The 20642-nt window shown below is 45.0% G+C and overlaps 2 long non-coding RNA genes across 2 annotated transcripts in view; both read right to left on the minus strand.

Annotated features, from left to right (window-relative positions):
• Positions 1-711: 711 nt before the first annotated feature.
• LOC128083783 (uncharacterized) lies at positions 712-11318 on the minus strand. Its single transcript, XR_008208187.1, has 5 exons — positions 10961-11318; positions 5592-5734; positions 5062-5200; positions 4359-4592; positions 712-4185 (listed from the first exon to the last, which is right to left on the minus strand). It is a non-coding gene; the product is annotated as an uncharacterized LOC128083783 (long non-coding RNA).
• A 5-nt stretch (positions 11319-11323) lies between these two features.
• Positions 11324-20642, minus strand: part of LOC128083785 (uncharacterized) — a 57050-nt gene continuing 47731 nt past the window's right edge. Inside the window, exons 2-3 of the long non-coding RNA XR_008208190.1 lie at positions 19333-19397; positions 11324-18860 (exon numbers count right to left, since the gene is read on the minus strand). This is a non-coding gene — a long non-coding RNA (uncharacterized LOC128083785). The remainder of the gene's footprint in view (positions 18861-19332; positions 19398-20642) is intronic.

Below are 20642 nucleotides of genomic sequence, written 5' to 3' on the forward strand. Positions count from 1 at the left end.
TGCTTGTGAAGCACAGCCCACCCCTGCACTGCCCAACATGACTCCTCCAACACCAGCTTGGAGGAGCCCCACAGACCAGGCAATCCTCTCCTAAGGCTATCCTGGGGAATTCATGTCTCCATTTAAACACACCAGTAGCAGAACCTTGCCCAAGGACACCAGCCTCAATGAAACACTGCTGACTAAAATACACAGCTCATGCTTTCTTTTTCCCATGTGTAAGACCTTAATGGCTGCTGCAGAAGCCAAAATAAAGACTGCCTAACTGGTATCAGGTGCTGGTGTTTCTGCCTTCCCTCCACCTGCAAACCTCATCAGCACTCATTCCTGGGAAAGGCCAAAGTACCCTGAGCAGCCTGGGAGCCTGGAGGGAGTTAATGAGAATTGGTAGCACTGGGGTAGGGACAGGTAGATTTATGGGGATCACGTAGGTCAATGGGCTTATTTGTTCTCTCCTCATCTGTTCCCACCTGTGTCATTATCTGGGAAAGGATTACAGGCAGGACAGCCAGTGCCTTCATCTCACCACAGCTTTGCTTTTCATGTCTGGGTAACGATTGCTCTGGGCAGAAACCTCACTTGGATTCTGCACACATTCGTACCCGCAAAAATTGAGAGAGAGAACGTCTATCTAGACAGATATGGATCTGTGTTTGTGGGCCAGGACACAACAGTAGGCAGCCTGGTGCCTGTATGGGAGGAATGTGTCCCTTTACCACTTCCAGGTATCCTCTCATCGCTCCCTGTAAATAGGTTCTGAATGGAAGCCAGCTTGTTTCATGTCCATGAGTCACTTCCATCCCTGCCCATTGCTTTGCTGGGAAGGGCCCTGTGTAAGCTCCTTTGTTTAACGCCTGGCTCTGCTCCTCTCTGGTAGGTGCTCCTTGCCAAAAGCATCATCTTGAACAGAGCTCCAAGTAAAGTTATGAAGTCATATATACCAACATAATTAGGTTTTGGAGAGGGAAGAGAGCTCAGCTAGCCACAGCCACTGGGGCAGGAGGCACTACCGATACCTAACAGTGGTGAGATCATTTTCTCCCTAAAACAGCATCTGGAGGGGTTCAGGTTTATAGTGAGTGAACTTTTCAGCTGCTGCTTTGCACCAGGTGGGGTAACTGGAAGCCCAGGCCCAACCTGGCTGAGGCTGAGAGAGCGTTGTCAAAGATTTTAGGATGCTCTGGGTCAAGAAATGAAGGGCTGAAGTACTTGACTGGAGAAGGAACCTTTTAGCTGATTCCAGAGAAATTCCACACCCTGCACTGTCTGTGCGAACCTTTCCACTGACTTTGAAGTCAGCTTTTCCCTAAGGGCAGGCGGATTAACAAACACTGTGACCGAGTCCCATTTCCTCCTTTCCAAATGAAAATCTAACATCAGCGATTGAGAAAGAAGAACCTGCATTGTAATAAATCCCCACAGTTACGCTTTTGTTATGAAAGCGCATCTTTTGCTGCGGTTTGTTTGTTTTGTTTCATGAATTAACTTTGTGTATTCGCGAGATTAAAAGCTTAAATGGGATCAACGAAGACTACACAGCGTGCATCAAAGTCACTGCGGATTGTTTTTGCAGACTCCAGAAGAGCAGTAATGTCGAAGTGCTGCGGGTTTAGAGCAATAATTATGAATTTTTCAAATCGAGAGATGAAAGGAAATACGGTGTCGGTATGCTGGGCTGAACCCAATAGTTTGTTGTTTCCAGCACACTCTTAGGGCAAAGGTACACCACGTCTTCTTGAAGGCAGCAATCCAATCCTCCGATCACTTTGAGAAAAATCACTTGCAGTCCGTGTACAGGATGTTAACTATGTGGAAAAGTAATAAAGCGGCGTAAGCCTCAGAGAGAATCACAGGAACATCCAACGCTGCCTCCCATCCTTTCTACTCGGAGCAAAGCTGTATGGAAAATATATTAAAATCATGAGTTCAGCTCCGCTTTCCAGATGGCATCATATGATATGATATTTGCTGGCATTTGCTTAAAACTAGACTCTTCTGATCCAGAAGGGTAAAGCTTGTAATATTCTCATCTTCCAAATCCTTGATTTCAGATGTTGGCCATTCTCATAAATTACCACGTACAGCCAATAGAAAGCAGCTATTTTCTACATAGTGGAAATAAGAGAGATTTGTGGATTTGGTATTACATAGTGTGAGCTATTTTAACACGCTGAATGTATAGGAACACTGAATTTAATATTCTCAGAATAAATCACACCCAATTTCAAGGCAGAATTCCTTCCCTTCTCTGCTCTGTTGAATTCAGACAACCCCAGATATTTGGCATGACCTCGTTTCAATGCACCCAATGCATAAACCTTTGTGTTTAAAACCTCTTCCATACAGCCTCACTCGGTTCAGCCAGAGTTCTTAGTAATTGGGAAGGTGATGGCTGAAGAGGACCAGTGGCAGGATGAGACCAGGCAAAGGGCTGTGGATGGGGAAGCCACACTGGCTGCCCTACCTGTGTTCCCATTTCCAACCCAGCCAGCTGCTTGTGGACACTGGGATGAGCTGGCACCAACTCAACCAAAAAGATCCATTTGAGACTACTGCCACTGACCTGTGATCATGACAGAAGCACTCACAGACGCACTAAATAGTTGGAGTGGGTCTATTTTGAAGAGAAGTTGTCTGCACACGTAGCAGGAATGGGAAAAGACGTGTTTCATCAACTTGTGTGGTGTCTGAAAGAGGTGACATAGTTGGCAGTAAGGGGAGCGTGTTGCAACGTTTCTCAATTGCAAAGAAAACACTGAGCTGTGCTTTTCTGGACAGATCCTCATCTGGTGTAAATCAGCGAAGCTTCACCAACGTCAAGTTGCTCCTGGATGCTGTTGTCAGGTCTTCCACAGTCAACACTATGGAAGCCTATAGTTGCACATATTAAAGTAATCAGGAACATTTTCATTACTGACTGTGCAAGTGAAATGAAGACAGACATAATGGAAATGCGCTCAAAAAATTTTACTGACAAAGATTTTAAATAAAAATGCTTTTTTTCTCTTGTGTACGACTGTTGTCTAACAGATGCCATTAATACAATGGAAGGATTGTAGTGGAGGGGAGAGGAAATGTATTTCCCAATTCCTACTGGAAATTATGTCTCTGCTTAATTCCTCCAAGCAGCTTAGATTCAAATAATTCTTATTTCTTCCCGCTGGCCGTTTCCCATGGCTGCACATCCCTTCTGCATTGGCACTGTCGTTTCACAGCTGTCACACATTCCCATGAACAAGAGGTCACCGTTGGCCCTGCACAGTCTATACTGGGGGAACAGCAGGTATGGATAAAAGGCAAAAAGGACATTTTCAATTTGCAGATTATTTGCTGACTTTGTGAATGGATTTACTATCTTTCATCTTTGTAAACACGGGAATTTTCTCCCCTTATCTGTGTGGTCACCTCTCTCACTGGGTCTTGAATGCAGCTGCACAAAATGTGTATCCATGTCCCAACCAGCATGGCAGAACGTGGGTTCTGCAGGAGAATCAGGGAATTCTGTGCCAATTCTGTGTTACTGGGGGGATTCACTCTGACCAAGAGGTCCTGGGAGTTCCTCTACTCTTGGCTGGGAGGGAGCAAGTTCTCTTCAGGGAACAGCCATAGAAAAACACAGTTCTGATCTTTACCCTTCTCCTTCATCATGTTTTCTAGAGCAAATTTTCCCCATCAGACATTTCCCTGCTGCTTTCTGCTGTCATTACAGAGTCCAGCTTCTCACTTACTGTTTTATTCAAAGGGAGAAGTATATTCCATATTCATACAGATGTTCACGTGGCTATGGCTTTCAAGAATTTCTAATTCATGTCAATGTTAAACCAGTTTCTGCCTTTTGCTGACAAACTTGCTGCTTTTTTCTCAGGACACCAAGCAGCCAGCACCAAAATTCCAAGTGTTTTTTTCTTCTCCCCATCTTCCCTCTTTGTTCTCCAAAATTTCTGTCCTGGTGAGAAACTTGTCACACGTTGATGGGCCAATGCAGAGCTCTGCTTCTGTTCTGTAGTAAGGGACGTATCCAGTGGAAGAAAAGCGCCAGTCCAGGCTTGGCAGTGAGGTGGAGAGGGAGAAGGTTGGCAGGCAGCTTCCTAAGGTGCTGCCTCCCAGGAGCTGCTGGGATGTTGGCTCTACATTGGCCATGGAAGAACACAGCGTCCTCTCTGCCCCCAGAGCTGGGTGGGTGGTCTGTAATAAACACATACAGGAGTTGAGGCGTGGATACATGGAAGAGTGGGGTTGACACATTGGAATGATCATTAGTTATGTGCCCTTCAAGGAAGGATGAATGCCAGCTGTTCGGTGGGAATGCTGCCCAAAGATATCCATAGCCATGGGGGGGGATTTCCCTTGCAATTTACCTTCTCAGCATCTCCACCAAGCTCTGCACATTCACCTTCTGCTTCATCTTTCCAGTTGCTTTCAGGCTTCTCTCCCTCTGCATTTAAGCCATATAAGAGAGGCTGGACAAAGTGCTCCTCATTTGATCTGTAATATGGAAAATATCCTGTGGAGATGGCTGAATAATTCACATTCTCCTTCTTCTCTGAATAAGCCTTGCTGTCACCAAAGCTTGCTTCTGTTTCTGCGTTGATCTACAAGGCAAGGAGGGAAAGAAGGGCCCATAAAGACTGGTACCTCCTTCCACCTCTGCCACAATCTGCTTCAGATAAACGGAGGTGGTTAGAAATTTCCCATCAAAGCCATTTATGATGGAAAATGGAAAACATTTGAAACAGAGCCTACTTGCACTGCAAATATTTGTATTTTGTTAAAAGCTTATAAGTTTCAAAAACTAGTTATGATACAAAAAAAGTACAGCTCTTTGTTTCTGAGCCATGAAGCAGTTTCCCAGGAAGAGTTCTCCTTAAAATCCAAATACAAGTTAGCTTCTTTATTCTCAAGCAGTCTTTAGTGACTGACACAGGCTCTTTCATGTTTTCTTTGTCCTGATGAAGGGTCACAATAAGTAGACTTCAGAAATAAAAACCCGATCTCCAGCCCTTCCTGTCTGATTTTTTACTCCTGTTTGGCACAGCACAAAACCAGAGACAGCACTCCTACCTGATTTGAGGTTAAACTTCCCGACTGCATGGCCTTCCTTGACAGATTCCAAACCAAAGCCATGGCATTCCCACGGCTGATTTAGACTGATTATTGGTCTCCTGAAAATCTTGGCAGATCAGTGGTGCTCCTGAATGCTCTGGAAATGGAAGAATACTGAAATTTCAGTAGAGTCTTAAAAAAAGTTGGTTCAACCCTCTTTTCCTCCTGATATTTTCTTTTTGAATTTTCCACTCAAACCAATAGGCACATGCAATTCAAGGCTTTGATTGAGTTTGGGCCTGATGTTTCAAATCAACTCCCATTTTATTAATTGAAAAGTCCATTTATCAAGTTATCATAATTACGAGACCTCATCTCCTTGAAAAATATAGTAATGTTATAGCCATATAGAGTCTCTACGATTTTTTAGTATTTTAAATATAGCTTACAAATACCTCATTCAAAGGGGCCTTAATCTACACATTTAGGTAACACAAGTGCAACCCAAGGGTTCCCAGGGGAGAGACAGAGGGTATTTTTATGGTTACCAGGTGTCCAAGAAGCACTGAAGAAGAGAAAGCCTGTGGGGAGAGCATCATCCCACATCCCTTTTGTTCCCTTGGTGATGGGGTTCCATGGCAGCATCACAAAGTAAGTGGGACTGTTGTCCCACTCCTGGTTGCTTTTATCCCTGTCAGAGAGAAAATAAATGACTGAGATAACCCCCTAGAAATGATCATTTTGGATTTAAGATTTCACTGCATTTGTCATAAAACCCATCTTTTAGAAGCAGGTTGGTTCTGTCCATTGTTGGTCTTTTTTTCCATGGCTTTGGTTTTGTCAAGTGGTTATCACCCAAAACTAGAAAGAAGAGATAGGAGGTATCCTACAGAATCCCCAGTTTTACCCAGTCAGCACATGCTTAGAAGCCATCATTTACTCCAGAAACCTTTAACATTTACACTGCTTGCTGCTCAAATTCTTAAATGAGCAGCCCTCATCTAAGAGGGAAAAATGAGGAAAAACTCTACTTGAAAGTTCCCACACATTTTAAACCACCAGCAATTATGACAGCATGGGCATTTCATTGCTTGGCACAAGGATTACATCTCTTGGTGAAAGCCATCAGTCCTTAGCTGGGTAGGGGTGGATGGGGCTGATGAGAGCTCACTGTGCTCCTGAGCTTTCTCCACGTTCTCTTGAAAATGAAACAAGCATTTTTTTTCCAGGTTCCAAGAATGATGAGTCAGGGTGACTTCACCAGCACAGAGCACAGAAATCACCCATCTGATCCGGGAGGAAATTTGTATTATGGCAATACATGTATGATCTTCATCCAGGGAACGTGCTGAATAGAGACTTCAGAAAATGAACTGCTTTTGTTTTCAGTTCTCTCTGGCTATGAAAACTGTCCTCTCCATCCCTTCAGTGAGCCCAACCAGCACCTCAGGGCCACTCCTCCACCGCCCTCTGCAGCCCCACAGAGCCACAGGGCAGCCAACGTGACTCACATGGAAGGATAAGTTTCAACAGAAATAGCATCAGATTCAGGCATTTTTTCCCCATTTACATACTAATCGCTCCAAAGGCAGAGATCAGTATTAATTTCCTTTTTCTGTGACAGAATAATGCTGCTCTCTTTGGCTGATACATGCACAAGGAAGAAGGGAATGCCTCAGTTGTGCCTTTCAAGGCGTTTTCAAAAGCCACATATTTCCATACTTTCATAAAAGTACTTACTATATCCTGTAAATATATAGAAGCACACAAAGACTTCCTGACACCTCGCATCGAAATAGTTATCATCTCCTTTCCTTCATTCAGGTGGCAATTACTTTCTGCTAAATGACAGATAACTTTCCTTATTGCCATAACAGCGTGCGTGTATTTCAGTGTTTAACTGGCAAGTGTGACAAAGTGGAGCACATACTCTAAGAATACATTAAAAAAGCCCATAAATAACTGAGTCACTGAGAAATTCAGAATAAGATTCATCCTCATACAGCATTCAATCTATTTACCAAAAATTCCAGAACTCTAAAGCACAGGGATGATTGTGAATAGCCTGAATTATTATTCATCCCATTTATTATCCTCGTTGCTGCCTGAAGTAAAATGCGTTTTATTATAATGTGATTTCTCAACTGCATCAGGATGATATAGCAGCAGCTAATGAAGTGTTCAGGCACCGAAAACCCTGGCTTCATTGAAATTCATTACCACAAAAATACTGCCAGAACTAATTGCTGTCAGGGGCTGCTTACGCATGTGCCTTAGTTCCATTTCCCAAAATGACAGAGCTAACGCTGGTACGAGCAAACAGAAAAAACCATCAAAGGGGAAAGGAGCAGCCCCTGAGCTCCCATCCCCTCAGGTGCATCCTTTGCAGTGCGTGCCCATGGGATGTGCTCAGCCCTCAGCCTGGCAGCTTCCTCCAGGAGCCAGCACTGCTGCCGTGCCCAGAGCAGGCTAAGGATTTCTTTGTCTTTAGTTGAAAGGTAGCATCTTTCTGTAGAGGAAATTCAGGGAGAACAACTGAACAGGGCAGGGTCTTAAGGTAAAGATGGAGAATCTTTGTTGTCTTCAGCATGCTCAAATTTAGGCCTCTTCTCCCAGGTAACAGCAAGAGGATGAGAGAGAATAGCTTTAAGTTTTGTCAGTGGAGGTTCAGGCTGGGTATTAAGCAAAAATTATTCTCAGAAATCTCACTGGCACAGACTGCTTGGGGAGGTGGGGGGGGTCCTCATCCCTGGAGGTGTTCAGAGCTGGGGAGATGTGGCACCTGGGACACGGTCATTAGGCACGGTGGGATGGATTGGGTTTGGACCTGGGGCCTTAGAGGTCTTTTCCAACCTTAATGATGCTGTGATTCGATGATTCTATTCTGATTTTCCAGCATGTGGGCAAGGCACGGGCTTTGAGACAAAGAAGGATGTGGGATGTGATGGCAGAAGGCAGAGGAGAGCAACAGAGCTGCCTGAAGGGATGTTCCAGCCACCCTGTACCCCTGGGTGCCCCCCACCTCCTGCTCCCCTTGCACCCACCCCTATACAAGGCACAGATCCTCCCTGTGCTCCAAAACAGATGCCCTCACTCTGAAAAACAGACCCTCTTTCCGAGCTGGGAATGCTTCTTTCCAAAGCAGCCAGGAAGAAAGGGAGACGAATCTGTGAGCACAGCCGAAGTCTGTGAAGCAGGGACTGCTGGAGGAGCTCACTGTACAACCCAATTTGCGTGATGTCTGAGCATTCCTCTTTCAAAAGTCAGCTCAAGCAGATTGTTCCAGATTCCCCTTGCCAGAATCCTTGGGATGGGTCCAAGGGAATGATCTTGACTGCTGCAGGTGGGTTATGGACCCCCTGGGAGGTGCCTGAGGTGTCGGGGAGTTCACTAATTACACTCATTACAGCTTTTAGGGGAAGGATGCTCTCAGCATAGCAAGTCACGGTGCTCGGAGAAGGACACCTTTCAGACACCTCCTGATGTGAGCAAGGTGAAGAGGGTCATTTCTCCTTGCATTTGTACCTTCTGGAGTCCAGCTTTGCTCCAGAGGTCAGTGGGAGGAAAGCTGTCCTTTTTTGGAGCCTTCCAGTGTTTTCCATAACAACTTCCCTCCAACTTCAGACCTCTGTGACTTGGCCAGTTTGATCCAACAAAGACAACTTTTATTATCTTACTGAAAAGCCTGGATGTGCTCCTATGTCATGCTTGCTACATACACATTTTTAAGCATTAGTCATGCCACAACATCTGCTTTTTATTGGTAATTACACTATCCACATTTTAATAAGAGGTAATTCTTAAATTTCTCATAAAATATATACGACTCTAGGGAAAGAAGGTGAAAGGTTTTGCAAGCCTCTCACAGCCACAGGACCAAAATGAGTGGAAATAAATCCTTCCCAAGCAAAACTTGTACAACCCCTCGCGGCAGCACATCCAGGGATTTCGTGTGATTTGCCGTCCCCTTTTCTCCTAATTGTTCACGCTCTGTAGAACAGACCTGCACAGTCTGTGTGCTGCAGCCCTTCTGGGTGCTATTAATTTGCTCAAAAATAGAGACCCGGTGCTAAAACTGCCCATACATGGACACCCCCTCCTGGGGGTGACCTCCTTGGAATTAGCGCGAAGGGGGTTCTGTGAGATCAGCTCAGAACTGGGGAGCAGTAAAAGTTTTAAGGCTGTTTCCACATGTTGTAGACACCCCAGAATTGCAAATAGGTGTCCGGATTAATGGGCCGTGGCTTGTTTTCTTATGTATTGGAGGCTCAGTTGAAACAGAGTCAATACAGTATGGCTAAAAAATAAAGCACAGCTAAAGCGGAAGATGAAAATCTAGATAAAGCATCATAAAAAAATCTTTCAGGGTCCATTAAAATCTTCCTGTTCTCCATTTCCCCCCCTCTCCTTGCAGGTGAGTGTTGATGTGCTGCTCTGGCCATGGCAGAATTTGGCTCTTTGATTCCTCAGAATGTTTCCAGGGATATTATCCAGCCATTCTGGAAAATCTGACACTTGACAAACGACACTTCTGCAAGGTCATCCTTAAACCTTTGAGAAATGGGGAGCTTTTTCAGTTGCCCCTGAATGCCAGCAGCCAAGCCCATATGGAGCATTGTGGGCTGAGCTCGTTGTTGATGCAAATGCATACGACTAGTTTTGATTAAAAGCAAAATGCAGAACTGACTCAAACTGCCTTTTTGTTTGAAAAGCTTCAAGCTCCTCATTATCATCAGGCTTTCTTTCAGGGCAGGAAATTGGAATTTCCATGAAATAATGCTGGAAGGCACATGGTAAAGTCAAAGAACATGTAAGTTCGGAACAAATGGAAGGATAAACGTGCAAAACAAATTTGGGGACCCTCAGCTAAACGTTTGGGGGCACATTATGGCCCGTGGGTTGTTTAAATTATGCTATGTGTATAAATCAGCCATATACACCAGCAGCACACAGCAGTGGATTCGAGAGCTCTTTTCCATATGCACAATTACTCATGGCTACACACTATGTAATTATGGCATTCAATAGCCAAGAAAGGTTTGCATTGTGGTGTGCCTGGCTTGTATGGTTTTCATGTAAACAAGGAGCTCATTCCAGAGCCCAAAGAGACTTTGTGCAACTCCGTGGCTGCTCGGCAGTGCTTGGGAATGCAGTGCCAGGAGGGATGTGCTGAGCACAGCCAGCATGCAGGTGAGCCAGCACCGACCTTCCTCCCTGGGATGTCCTGGCTCATCAGAAAATCCTCGTGCCAAGGGAAACTGGAAAGTGGCAACAGCTTTCTTCTGTCTTTCAACACCAGGATGAATCTGGCAGGAGAACCTCTTCATTTTTATGGGGCTTCAATCATAGCCAGGACTGGCAAATGAGAGCCGTTGGTGTTTCCCAGCATAGGAGCAGGCTACTCTGTGTGCAATGTTACAGAGTGGTTTCTTAAGTTTCCACAAGGAGGAAAATAAAAGGAAGCACGTTTTTGCCAAAGTCTATATTAAAAAGCTGTAGTTCGGTTATAAAGAAAAGCTCTCTGGAATTAGAGAATTGGGGAATTGAAATTGCTTTGTCCCATGCTCCATATTGCAGATTTTAATAACAAAACCAGTTATTTCCTTGTGTTTTCTGCCTGCCTTCTCAGCTCTGCAGTGGCACTCAGGTCAGATTTTTCAATGGGGATGGAGAGAAATGGCTTTAAGACATCGATCTGCAGAGAATATGGTGCCTCTGAGCAGGTGGGAGCCTGCAGATAGGTGACCACTGCTTCACTCTGCTCACACGTGGCATTACTGGAAGAGAAGCTGCCTTTGGGACATATACTTTTCATTCCAGAAATACTTGCAGAAATTAAAATGTATTAAAAACCTGAAAGTAATTAATGAGATGCAGATTAGCCATCTAAGCACTCACGGAGGTGTCAGGATCTCACCTTCATCCCCAAGAGGAAAGCACACTCTGGTTCTACCTTCAAACATCTTTTGCTCTGGTAGATGAAATGGGATTCACTTTTCCACTGCTGTAAGAACAAGAAAACCAATTATTTTTACTTTGTTATTGTTGTTCCACCACAAACAACACATCACTGTATCTTCAAGGCAGACCCAAAAGGAGGAAAAGTATTATGGCTGACATCACATAAGACCTGTAAGGAGCTTAAAGCAGACAGAAGAGAGGGAAGGTGCACGGGGGATTGGCACTGTAAGGCTTTCTTAAAACAAACCTTTCATGCTGGAAGGTGACAGCAGAGAGAAAACTCCATGTGTGTTTAAAAAACAGGTCATCTTTAAGACATGAGCAAACAGCCCTGTGGTGGTCATTTGTCTTTGCTGTCAAGAGGAAAATTAAGGCTCCAGGGGACACAGAGGCCAGGTTTGATGGATGCTCGCAGCAGAAGACAAGTGGGTCAGCATTCCAGTCTGCAATAAAGTCGTGTTCTTTCCCAGGAGAAAAGTTACTGCACAAAGAATACACCTGTAGGGAAGAGAGAGGGGATGGGAAGAAAAACAGTGGAAAGCCACACAGATTTTAAACAGTGTCTCTTCTTGTTTGGTATTGACAGGAATCACGCTTCTTCAGAAAAGAAAACTACATGCCATGAGCTGGGGGCTTTCTGTAGCTGGCTGAGTGCTTTTGTGAGCAGAGCACACACATCTCCATTAACTTTAGCAGACAGATCTGAGCAGCAGGTGTCCACATTGTGTGTTTTCAGAGGGGATCAGTCCCAGTACCAGCTGACCATTAGTGACCAAGCACTTGAGCGAGCGGGAGCACATCATCTGTGCAGCATCCTCCAAAAGCCAAAAAGCCATCCAGTTCACGAGCTGCAGCACCACGAGCCAAGGGGAGCACACTGCAAGAGGAGATGATTGGGGTATTTGCTTCCAGATTCCTGATCCTAAGGACAATGCTGACATAGTCATACCTGGATATGGTACCTGTGGGTTGGAACAACCTTCCTCAGCCTAGGGGGAAAAAAGCCTGCAGGAGACTCATGGCAGTCAGATGGTGGCTCTGACTGGTGTGCTGCTGGTTGAGAGGGTCCTCTCTGCTCCTCTCCATCCTCTTGCTAACTGTGAAAGCCCATGTCCTGTGACAGACTATACCACGCAGTTGTGTAAATCCAAAACATCCCTCAAAAAGGAAATGAAACTTCTATTTCTGTTTAAATCAATGCACAAGAAAACATTGCCTCTTGGATGTCTTTATAGCTCTTCTAGATCAAAAATCCTGTCCATGCTCTTAACACATACACTCACAGAGGACATCTAATATCCCAGACCCATTTTAAAGGATATGCACACCCAAATCAGCTCTGCAACATATACATTTCTGCTTGAAAGCAACATGAGAGTCCTGCAGGCATCTTACTTCAGCGAGCGAAGATACAGTGAGTCATGCTGTTAGTTTTACTGATTTTGTTTAGTTTTGCTTTCTGATCAGATTCATTTCACCATAAGACATTGAATCTGGTGATTGATGTTTGGCAGATTTCAGCTGAGCAATCTATAGCCTTGGGTTACTAATATGTTTAAATATTATGTATATATTTTGTGATAATATTTCGATATTGACAACTGCCAGTGCTGGAGGAAAAGCCACAGGTAGGCTCCAAATCTTGAGACTATCTTAAATGCTATTAAAGGCTTTCAACTTTGTAATTAAATTAGGATTTCTTCATCTACTTTTTCTATGTTAGCACTGAGGATGCACTGAGGTCTTTAAACCGACTTCTCTGCAGGGCTCACATAATCACGGGCTCCAGGAGAGGGACTTTACAGAAAGCACAGCATATAATGAGACATGCTAGTAAGCTGCAGAGTTTGGCAAGCACAGAGATCTCTGGAGAGACTCAAGGTGTTTATAGACATTTCAGCCACCATAGATCATAAGAACTCGCCTTTAAATTCTCAGCATCTGCAGCTGTTTCAGAGCAGGTACAGAAGATTCTGTGACACAGGGCAGGACTGCACTGAGAGCAGTGTCTGAGCACAGCATCCCTTCCATCACTTAATCCCCAGGAAGGGACAAGCTCCTCCCTGCCTGCAAACCTCCCCAACACAGCGTCCTTAGAAACATGAGAAAATTAGAAACTATACTTCTGTCCATCTTGTGGCTTTGAAAAGGGAGGAATAAAGGAAAATGCTCTTCGTGTTCCAGCACTCCTCCACTTGTACATACTCATGGTGGGCCATGAACCATCAGTTGGACCTTCTGTTCATGCTGGTCTGGTTAGCCATTCCATTTGTTTTAAGGAATATATTCTCCACTTGGCCTTCAGTTCTGAACATCCGGGAAGAATGGAATCGTTCACAGTTGCAGCAGCTCTGTAGCATTGCGTTTGCTGGAAGCTTTGACTCTTTTTTCCTCTGGCAAACTCAATGGTGGAGCTGGAAAACAGGTCCACAACTGTCCTTGGTGCCTCTGGGATCATCTCAGGCTTGGATTTCTAACACAGATGCTCAACTCCTATTCACTACTTACTGCAGCAGCGTCTGCAAGCAGCTCAGCTCCTCCAGATTTAGGTGTAAATGACCTCTGGTGCTTGTCCTGCTGCAAGGACCCCCGTATCCCTTGTGCCCCCATAGGGGAGGATGTAATGTGCAGGAGCACATTCCCAGGCCCTGACAGCACCTCCCAGAGCTGTGCGGGAAGGGAAGGACTGGGCTGGCTTTCAGGCTCCCCTGCTCACCCAGGAGCAGGGCTCAGAGCACATTTGCTAAAGCCGCTTCTGTGTTTTTCCCAAATTCCCTGCTTAATACTTCCAGTACGATTCCAAAGGAAAGTTAATCCTTAAGCAAGGGTCAGCATGCAAACTGCTACGAGATCGCCACGTGTGCACCCATATCTTCCCACTCGCCGTCATGAGGGACATCAACAGCCACCATCAGCTTCGACCAAACTTAAGCACAGTTCTCCTGCGACTGAGTTTGCCCAAAGAGGTGGCTTAAAGGGAAAGAAATGGAGTTCACCCACGCAAGGCTCAAGGGAAATTTGAATTCACTCTGCACAGTTCCCTTGATCCAGAAACCCAATTTCAATATTCACACTTCCCTGATCCAGCACTGTGAAAATTTGCCATTTGCTCTACTCCAGTGAGCTGCGCAGGGCAACAACGCCACACTCCTGAGTGTTACGAAAAAGAGATCAGTTTTTCTTAAATCACAGATACATCTGAATCTGTATTTAAAGCAAATGACAAAACCGTGCGCTGTTGGAAGGAGCCAAGTCAGGCCATGGTCAAGCTAGAACTAAGATCTGCAAATACACCTTCAGAATCAACTCAGGCTCCCCTGTGATGATGGGCTGGCAAGCTTTAAGCAATGCTCCGAGCCTGGAATTTGCTCTGCAGGAGTTGCGGTTGGGTTTCTTTTTGTTGCTGTTGTTTTGCAATGCCATAATAAGTGTTGGTGAATTTGTAAATCATAAAAGTTTGAACCATGGGTGGGTGCCTTCATCCAAGGACTAGAACAAACATTTTTGGTGTCAGCCCATTCCAGAGGGATTTTCAGTCTTATAAATTAAAAAATAATAATAAAAAAAAATTAGCAAAAAAAGCTAAACAAGCAACAGCTGTTTGGAACTAGGCCCTTAACCCAAAGTATATAAATGGTGTCCAGACAAAAAGCTCAGAGACAGGGACCAAAAAAATGCTCAGCACAAGAACTGCAGGGTGATTTCTGGTTATTCTGCTCTCAAGACACTGGTTTTCATCCAGCTACAAGGAATTGACTCTTTTCAGTGATGAGAGACATATGACTTGCAGACCCACAGCCACACTGACCTGGTGGGCATGAGTAACCCCAGTCCCCTGTGACGATGAGTGACACCTTTGGGACTCACCCCTACTGACTGTGCAGGGGCTGCAGATTAGGAAACATTTATAACTGCTGAATTAGGAAACCACCCATAGAAATCCAAGCAAACAAGAGATAACAAGAGAATAAGCGTCAAAAGAAACTGCAGCAATTCTGGACAGCCACCGACAGCCTCCTGTCAAGGAGCTGTAGACTCACACAGTCCTCAGCTGAAATAGAAGTATTAATGTGTTTGGAAGGTATTTGCCCTTTGGACATCCATGTTTTTGTTTTGAGCTTCAGAAACATAAATTACAGCCATTTAAAGCCCAGGCTTACATTTTACTTCAATGACGTAAATGAGTTCCCAACTTTCAAAGACCAGCTGTCCCTTACAGCAAGAGGTTGCAATTATATAAAATTCTTTTATTGCATGGAGGTATTTTCAGTCCTTTAAGTTTATGTGCCCCAGGTGAAGCAATATAAACAAACTATAGCTGTCGCAACTGTGTTAATAATGGCAACTGCATTTGGGAAGTTTTAGGGATAAAGCCTATAACTTTATACTGCTAAGGTGTCAAACCTTTCAAATGTAAAACAGAAAGCGCAGCTGGGGAAGACCTCAAGAAAGGTTTCTGAAAAGCCAACATTCACAGTCTCTTCAGATATTACAAAGGCAGTAGCTTCCAAGCTGCAGTCATTAACAAGAACTGCTGGAAAAAATAAGGTTAAGAATACGTTTTAACTGATCTGAGTTTTTGGTGAGTTTCAGACACACAGAGTTAAATCCACCCCAATCCAGCCTCAATGAGACCCGTATTTTACAGACGTGCATGTATTCTTAGCCAATGGAGCAAGATGAGGTACAGTATGAGTGTGGGTGTGCTGAAGGAACACTAGAACACAGGTCTCAGCTCAGGGAAATGCTCCTCAGCTGCAATGCTCGAGCTTTCCACTGTGAATTTCCAGTCCCTTGGTTTAAATGGACTTGTCAAAAATGGACTGAACCAGACAAAACAAATGTTTGCCATAGTGCAAGAGCTGGGTTGGCTTGTTTGTTTGCTTTTCCTTTCCTCCAGCCCCTGTAGATGAGTAGAGAAATGCCATTACCTTAAATACCTCTTTGAATGTTCAAAGCCAACAAAGCACATCAAAAAGCACTGATGTGCCTATGGATGGCTCTGATTTTCTGCCCCTTCCAACCTGAGAGCATGGAGCAGCAGCCAAGAGAACACAGTGTTCCCAGCTGTGCATGCACCTGGAGCTAAGCTTATTCTCTGTTCTAATTTGAACATTGTGGAGTAGTGGGGAAGTGAAGAGAAGCTCATAAGTCAGTGGCCAGGATGTTTAGGCCGGTGCTGAGGGCAGCAAGGAGAGGTGGGCTCCAGCAAGGCAAAGACTCTGAGGCAGAGGAAGGAAGGTTTGGATGCAGCACACGTCTCGTGCTTGGTGAGCTGACAAGGAGGAGAATTAAACTTCAAAGGCACCCATTGCACAGCTGATGACATTTAGGAAGAAAAGGGAAATTGTTGCTTTTCTAGAAGATTTACAAATGCCATCCGTGTCCATGGGTGTAATTTTCCATTAAGGAAAAAAGAATATCTTAAGTAACATATGGACCATGCAGTAAAGAAGTTACCATAGCAACCAGCTTCCTAAAAATCCCTACATATGTATACAGGAAAAAAAAATGCATGTAGTAATTATAGACGCATGTCTCAAGTCATTTATAAGCCTCATCTTCCTAGCAACACTTTTTTTCTATTAAAAATCTAATGCATGCTTCTGACATCAGCTTACTGTGCTGCTTCTTGAACCTGCAAAGTCAAAAACATCACAACTGACAGTCAATGACAACAGAGCAAAATCTAATTTAACTAATTCAAAATATGTGCTTTAAGCATTAAAGCATGGTTATGGAACCAGAATGAACTGAGATCTGGGACTACAGCTGAGCTGACATTTAAGTTCAGAAAATGCTAGATGTTAAAAATAAACAGATGAAAGGGTGTGGGCCCCCAGAAAAGCATTTAAGAAAAAAAGGAAGGGAAAAAAAAAGGTGAATTACCAGGGCAGGAAGGAGGTTGGGGTTTACATCCCCTTTGCACTGTGCTCCTGGTGTGGGGATCGATGGGACGTGCCATAGGTCGCCTCCTCTCATTCCCAGTTCTCCCATCACGGCAGGCTCAGGGACCTGCATTTCTTCTCTATTACTTTTTGTAATAGTGTTTGAAGGGATCTTAAAGACTTTGTGGCTTGCCACAGCATATTTCCACATTTCTTCTGTTTTCCATCATCAGGAACCAGAGGTCTGCCTTGCTGTCTGCTGGTCACCCTGGAAATTTAACAAAGATGGATTTCCTAGATGTCCAAGCCCTGCTGCTGAGAGGAGATGAGGATATGGGGTCAGCGCAAAGAGAAGACCTTCTGCAGACACAGCTGGCTGTGGGATGGGAGGCCACAAAAGAATTCAACCTTGTCTTCCAGATCCCGCTCTAAGAGATTCGGCGAGGAGACACTGCACCCTGGTCCCTGGGGCACAGTCATGTCCTCTCAGCTGGCCAGAAATGGGGAGGATTCATCATTAATTAAACATAAATTTGGCAGCCTGATGTCACAGTCCTTGAGCTGACAAATAGTAAATGCTGAAGGTCAGCTGTAAATCAGCGCTGGGGAATGTGTTCAGCTGCACCCAAAGCCCCAGGTGGGGCTCAGGTCTCCTTTTGATTTATCTTCAGCCAGCAAACAAATCAATGCAGTGATGAACAAATGAGTGGGTTCTCCCTGCCTACTGTTGTTACAGAAAGACCCTCGCTGAGATTCCACACGTGCCCCAACCCAGTGGCACGGGGTCTATTCTGTTAAAACATTTTCTTTCCATCACACCTGGCTCCCATTGCTGCGAGTGGAATCTGGCTCTGAGTGAGCTCTGCCAAAATCTGAGCTCCAGCTCAGGGGATCCTGCGGCCCTGCTGCACAAACAAGGCTCTGCCATCACAGCAGCAGCTGGTCTGAGGAAGACACTCACTTCCTTTACAAAACAAATCATCTGAGGTGTCAAGAGAGTACCTGCCCACTGCTGGGATATTTCACAGTCCCTCCATCCTCCAGTTGCTGTTCCCTTCCTTGGTCAGAGCATCACCTGTGCAGGCTCCATGCAAAAGGAGCCGCATTTCAGCCTTTGACACCTTCTGTGTATGCTACCTCCACATGCATATCTTTAAAGCACCTCGAACTGCTCATTCCTTCACCATTTCAAAGCAAGTTAAGCAGTTGGTGAGAAGACAGAATAGGGAGAGGCCCAGCAAATGTGTCTTCTGAGGGAATGTGTGGTTCTTAAAGAGACATTTCTCCTGCTCTGAACATTGACAGAGAGCTAATAACAGTTCTATGTCCCTGGAGCACTTGTTCTTAATGAGAGCTATTTCCATTATGAGCTTCAGCTCTCTCCCTCTGGCTAATCTGAGGCAAAGTCACCCAAAAAGAGACGCAGCCATGGCTCCTCTTACATGAGCAAAGTATTATTTGTTCTCCCTATGTGGAAATCAGCACTGTTAGAGACCTGAAAGAAGACCTGGGCTGAACTTAAATCCTTTCTGTAGTGTGGATAGGTACTTTCTCTCCAACACCATAGAGCTCTTCTTTTGCACAGGCATTTGATTCCACCTTACTTCATCAAAAGCATCTTTGGACCTGAAAGGTGATGCCCATTTTCTGCAGTTGATGTAAAACTTCCCTTGGGAGGGGCAGGAGTTTTCTGCTTTTGCTTATTTTCTTCTGTGCAGGCAACAGGGAAGAGGACTTGCTAGGCAACGAGGAGGCAGCATCTCATCTGGCTGACACTGGCGTCCTTCTGATGGAGAGGAGGCTTTAATGGGTGATGGCTGAGCTCAAACTTCCAGCTTCCAGGAAGATCTTTCCACCTTGCTGCTTTGCCCAATGACCAGAGCTGGCACCCAGTGCCTCTCCACCGGCTCCCAGCCTCATCTGAGCAGAGGTGGCCCTCCCCTGGTACGAGGCAGAACAAGGCACAGTCTGTGGGGAGGAGAGCAGCCCATTGCATCATTGCTTCCAGCTCGCATTTTGCCATAAATGGAGAAACAGATGGCTTTTGGGAAACAAGGAACCATGTTTGCATGCCATGGGAAGGCCACACTTGTCCCTCTCAAGGGGACTACAACTCCACCCTCCTCTCACTGAGAATGTGTGGTTTTATGGATGATACAAAGTTACGCAAACGTTTCTTTGAAATGGCCATTCTTGCTCCTTACAGGCATATAATTTTCCTGGAGGCTAGGCATATAATAATTTCTCTTAATTATTTGTCTATTAAAAAAATCCCTTAACACAGAGAACCCCACGTGTCTTTAGGACTCTAACCAAGGAATACCAGCTCTGAATAGGGCAGAGCATGGCAATATTTTAACATCTGGCAACAACAACAAAAAGCCAGCTATGAGAAAGGCACAGGGAGCAGAGCTTTAGGGCTGGCTGGCTGAATTCTTACCCTGCAGTAGGCATCCTGCTTGATCTTGTATGAGATAATTCTCCCTTGGATCTTCAGTTCAGCACCTGTAAGAAGCAGAGGAGCATCACTGCTTTATTGTAAGAGAGGAACCGTTTGAAGGCACAAAGTGCAGGCAGTGCACAGACCATATGACACAGAGGACTGAGACAGGAGGGCCTTTCTGCAGACGTAGGGATGATGGGTGTTTATAAAACTGGTTACCTAAAGATGTTTCTCTGCTGTTCTCTGCACGCAGCTTGCCAAATGCTTGAACATTTTGTTGTGTCTGCCTGGCATACCCCAGTTTCTCTTGCTGAAGGGGAGCTTGCCAAGGCTGATGCTGTGACCCACAGGCTGCATGCTGGAGGGCAGCACACACAACCTGCTGCCTCCTCCTGACGTGCTGGGCAGGGTCTGCCTGCCCCCAAGGTGCAGGCACTGACAGACATGTTGGTGATATCAGACGTCCTGGAGCACGCACTGCACTCCTCTCTATCCAAATCAGTGCTGCAATGCATGCCACCACTGCTGGCACTCTTTCAGGAGAGCATCTTAGGACAGATCTCACACCTGTTTGAAATGAGATTTAAACACTAACTCAGGTGCCTCCTTGAGCTCAGACACATACACACGTGGTGATGTGGCACATTTAACATGGCACAAAGCCTCGTGGGAAAGATTCCAACAGCCATGTCCTCCCCAGGCCAGCAACACAATGCCTCGGATCCTTAGATTTACCCCTCAGGCTTGAAGAGATACTGCTCATAGGACACATAGCTGTGACCTTTTCCAAGCTCTCCCCAGGCTGGAGAAGCTGGGTTCGAAAAAATGTCATTTACCAAATGATTTCTTAATGGTTGTGTCTTCGGGTGAAATTTGTCATGCTTTTAATCTACTGCAGAAGAAAAGTGGAAACACAGAAATCTATGATTTTTAATGTCCTAACACTTATTTCAGTGCTTCAGTTTTTATTACAATTATGTTTGTGGCAGAAAGCATTTCTAAGAGCCAACATCTAATGTCGCTTTCAGCTTCTAATACATCTTTAATTAGTGTCAGAGAATGCTAAAACTGTCCTTTTACTGCTTCAGAAGTGAAGAAAAGCCTGAGTGTGTCACACTTCCACTCCTATTAGAAGTGAACAGTGGTGAGATACACCTCCCTTCTTCTGTTTCCCTTTTACATGGTTGTGATGTTCCTCAATTGATTGTCACTCATGCTGGATTTCTCTCTACAGGCTTCTTGGTGAGAGCGTTGCAAAAGCCAGTTGACCCTTTTAAGGCTGGCAAGTAAGAAAATATCTACTTCTT

Source organism: Tympanuchus pallidicinctus, unplaced genomic scaffold, assembly GCF_026119805.1.
Source record: "Tympanuchus pallidicinctus isolate F22 unplaced genomic scaffold, pur_lepc_1.0 scaffold25, whole genome shotgun sequence".
Lineage (NCBI taxonomy): Eukaryota > Metazoa > Chordata > Aves > Galliformes > Phasianidae > Tympanuchus > Tympanuchus pallidicinctus.